Source organism: Elephantulus edwardii, unplaced genomic scaffold (assembly GCF_000299155.1).
Source record: "Elephantulus edwardii isolate Elephantulus edwardi_28Jun2011 unplaced genomic scaffold, EleEdw1.0 scaffold00294, whole genome shotgun sequence".
NCBI classification, from domain to species: domain Eukaryota; kingdom Metazoa; phylum Chordata; class Mammalia; order Macroscelidea; family Macroscelididae; genus Elephantulus; species Elephantulus edwardii.
In genome coordinates this window covers 3,032,319-3,036,852 of record NW_006400044.1, presented here as the reverse complement: position 1 = coordinate 3,036,852, position 4,534 = coordinate 3,032,319, and positions in this window count along the sequence as shown.

Genomic DNA, 4,534 nt, shown 5'->3' with positions numbered 1-4,534 from the left:
GATTTCATACCACCTGAATTTCAGAATCATCTCAGGAACAGGTTTGAGGCCTTGACCAGTTAATAGTATGCTATAATCCTGCTTCAGCATGAAAGAATTTGTGCTTATACATTAGTCAAATTCATAAAATTATATCATTTAAAATAAGTGCAGGGAGACTGGCCAAAAACTCAGAACGCCCGTCAGTAAGAAAGAAAATTATAGCAGACAATTGTGTTTAAAACAAAGGGGGAAAAACAACAAAAAAACACTCCTCTGATTGCTACAGAGTATAATATAGCAACAAAATGCTGATTTGTAAAATTTTAATAGCCCTGCTTTTCTCTGTTCAGAAAAATATAAAGTCCATTTCCATCATCCTTACAGTGACAGGTAACCTAATATTTTTGTAGAGCTCAAGATTGACATGAGAGGAGAGAGGAAAGAAGACAAAAGGGCGGGGAGTCGGGGGTGGGGAGAACACAGAAAACCCATAACACAAACAAACTTGGGATCCAGAAGTCTTTTGTTCCTAAGAATCATTTTCTTCCTTAGTTCAGTACTATTCGATCTCTGTAAATTTATAAGCCACCGGTGATCCTTTTAGAATGGACAAGGTTTGCTTTAGTATGCACAGATCATGTCTAATTCAATTTTGTTCCCAGGCTACATTAGAATACTGCATATCTAACCTTATGATAAATCCCTTTAGCCTTTGTAGTGTTTCCAGAAGAGTTTTCAAAGAACAGCACGGGTCAAGTTGAAAGTAGCCTCACGATGAGAAATATAAGCAGGAAACCTAAGGGCATGTTGATACAATCTGAATTCAAAATCAACTCATTTGTACCCATGTTTGTATCCTTTGCTTTCTTTCTTGACTCTTGGATCTCTTTTTGAACTAGAATCTCTAAGGTTGTTCCCCAATTAAAAGGCTAGAATAGTAATTACATTCAAATGTCATTATTCTAAATGACCCTACAGCTTTTTTCTCCAACTTTCTTTTGAGAATAGATACCAGGCCCCATTCATTATGCTACTCTAAAAATTTTGAAAATAAGTGAGTGAGAGGTTTTATATATTAATTAATTATGTATAATGTATATATTTTCTGGGATGGTCCAGCATAAAGTAAGAAATGGTCATATTTCACAATGGTTGTTACATTAATAATAATGTATTGCATTGGGTAAACACACTGTCAAAGATTTCATTAAACTGCTGAAAAGCAAGGATATCAGTGTAAAGACAAAGGTGTTTTTGACACAAGCCCATGCTATTTTCAATTTCACCCTTTTCCAAGGAAAATTTGACACTGAACAAGAAAAATCAAAAAAGGATACATTACTTTGAATTGTGGTGTTGGTGAGAGGTGTTGGCTATAATAATTGACTTTGAAAGAACAAATAACGTTTCTTTGGAAATGTATAGTCCGGGTGCTTCCTAGAAGCAAGGATGGTAAGACGTTGTCTCACATACTTTGGGCATATTCTCAGAAGGAGCCAGTCCTTAGAAAAGGACATTATTTTATGAAATATGAAGGCTCAGCAAAAGAAAGAAAGATCCACTATGAGATGTATTGACCTAGTAACTGTAAAAACAAGCTTGGGCACAATGGAGATTTAAGAGGATTGGGCAGTGTTGAAATCGCAACCCTTTTTCCTTTGAGAAACGAACATAAAGAGACCAACGCACAGAGAACACAAGATAGGTCTGCCGCTTCTTGTCCTGTCTGTGTGAGTGTGTTTTTCTTTGCGGCAGTCCTGTTTTGTCTTCTCTTTGTCTCTTTTAGGTTCATTTCTCCCAGGAAAAGGGTTGCGGTTTGCAACAGGGCAGAGTTTAAAATTGTTGTACTTGCAGTCTCTCTTCATTAATTGGAGTCAACTTGATTGCGCCTAACAACTAGTAGATCTCTGTGTCTCTTCATAATAAGATGATGGAAAAAGCTTTCTGATTGTTTTGAATCATGACAATTGAATGGATTTTTACACACACACACACACACACACACACACACACACACACACACACACACACACCCCTGGTGTTGTAACTGGTCTATGATACTAATGATACTAAACAAACAGTTCATGGTGGTTCAAATCTATTCGTTACACCTTGAGAAATACAGTCAGTGTTGTCCTGTTAAGACTTGCAGCCAGGTGAACACATTAGAAACATCACTGTGAGAATCTGTGAGTCAGCAGTGACTCAACAGCAGGATAGGGGTGGGTGAGTGGGTGGGAGGGTGGGAGGGTGTGTGTGTGTATGTGTAAAACAGGTCACTTGGACAACTCAGTTACTTTGTAGAAATAAACTAGTAACCTTATAATGACTAAAGCAATATTCTGCTGAAAAACACAGGTCTTTTATTGATTAATTTTCAGAAGCAGACTGCCAGTGGTTCCTTCTCAGTAAATTTTGCTTGGAAAAATAGCTTACAAAAAAAAATCTTCATTGAGAATCATTGACATAGTGACTACAACTATAGCTTAAGTACTGTTTGCATTGTGAAGACGATGAATTCAGCAGGATTTCAGTCTGTTGTATATAATATCAATGAGACATAACCGATTTGATGACATCTACCAACTTGCTAAGTTCCACAATCATTATTCTTAACACCAGAAGTCAGGAAATCAAAAGACAAATTATATTAAGTAAATCATCCATCCAGGACCTCTCCAGAAAGATGAAAAGAAATGATGTCATCCTAGTTACTAAGGTGCACCTGATCCAAGCCATGGTCTTTGCAAATACTCACTACACATCAGAGAGTTAGATAATGATTAAGGATTACAGAGGAAGAACCTATGCCCTTGTGTTACGGTGCAAGAGAAAAGTATTGAATATACCATGGGCTGCAAAAAGAACAGACATATCTTGGAGAAGGTGAAACCAAGTTGCTCATTGGAAACAAGGATTTTGAAGCTCCTTCTCACCTACTTTGGGCATGTTACCAGGAGGGACCAGTTCTTGGAAAAGGACAGCATTCTTAGAAGGGTGGAGGGACAGTGCAGGAGAGGAAGACCATGGATGAGATGGATTGATACAGTAACTGTGGTTATGGGGGTAGATGTGTCAGAGATGGTGAGCTTGATTCAGGATAGAGCAGGTTCTGAGCTGTTGTATATAGAGTCACTTTGAGTAGTAGGCAATCTGATGGTACATAATAAAAACATCAACTAACAATATACTACTATAATTTAGCTACCCATGTTTCTCTGTTATTCGCATGATTTGCAAAGGCTTATTATTTAGTAAGTCGATAGGTGGTCCTGCTTCCAAGTCTGTCTTAACCTCGGAGCTCTGTTGCAACTAGTCCACCATGGATGACCCGTCCAGGATTTAACACACCAGTGGTATAATTTCCATCATTGCAGCAATGAACAAGCTACAGTACTGAAGACTCATGGTCAAGTACAAGAGGAAACAATAAACAAACAAACATACACTCACACCACTATATATAATCAGTTGTTTGTACCATCACATCAGAGATAACTTATACTTGACCCTCTGGTGAGTTTTCAAAGGCAGTAAATCAATGGGAGATTTTCCATCTTTCTCCCACAGAGAAACTGGTGAATTAGAATTGCATACCTACAAAATTGCAGCACAGTTTCTTACTTCTTGAGTACCATATCTCCCTATCAAGCAAGTAGCAGCTTGCAAATCAATTTCTACTACAATTAAATAACAGGGTACTGTACCACTAACAGTAAATATTAAAAACATTTATAATACAAGTATAATGGAGTAGGACACCCTCTTCTGGCACCAACTGTGACACATGATGGTACAGTGGGTTGAGGTCCCAGATTTAGATATTTGGACCAGACAGTGAATTTGCTACTTGTTATTGTTGTTGGTGTGTACTATTGAGTCAGAACTGACCTATAGCTGACCCTCCAATAGGTTTTCAGAAGCAGTTTACTGGTTTGAAAGGTGACTGCCCATCTTTCTCCCATAGAGCTGCTGGTGAATTTGAACTGCATTCCTTTGGGATTGCAGTGCATCTGCTTTCTACTAGGCTACCAGAGCTCCTATCTCATGTTTTACTTTTGATTAATTTTGTACTATAATTGTCAATAAGAAATGTAAATTATTTGTAATAGTTTAACTTCTTTTTTTGTTGTTGTTTCTCAGAATGTATGCAGCAAGGCGTATGCCAATTAAACAATTTCAGCAACTACATTTCAGTGACATTGGCTATAATTTTCAAGTTGTGCATCCAGTCTCACTTTCCCCAAAACCTTTTATTCTTCTATTAACATAAATTCAATGCTTCTAAGTTTCCAATGTAATCTTTTTGAGTCTATTTTCAATTTGATTCCATTATACATAAATCTTAAAAAGTGTACAATTACCAATTCTTTACTAAAAGCAAAATTATTGTATGGATTTCTGATGACTTTAAGAGATTTTTTTTGGTTTAAGGCTTAAAGATTAATTTAGGGCTATAGTGCAGGAGATCATTCAGCCTCCTAGGTCCAGGACATCTAGCTGGGAGCTGGGGCCTGTCAGTCCTGTCTGCCACAAGGACCTGATGTGGGCC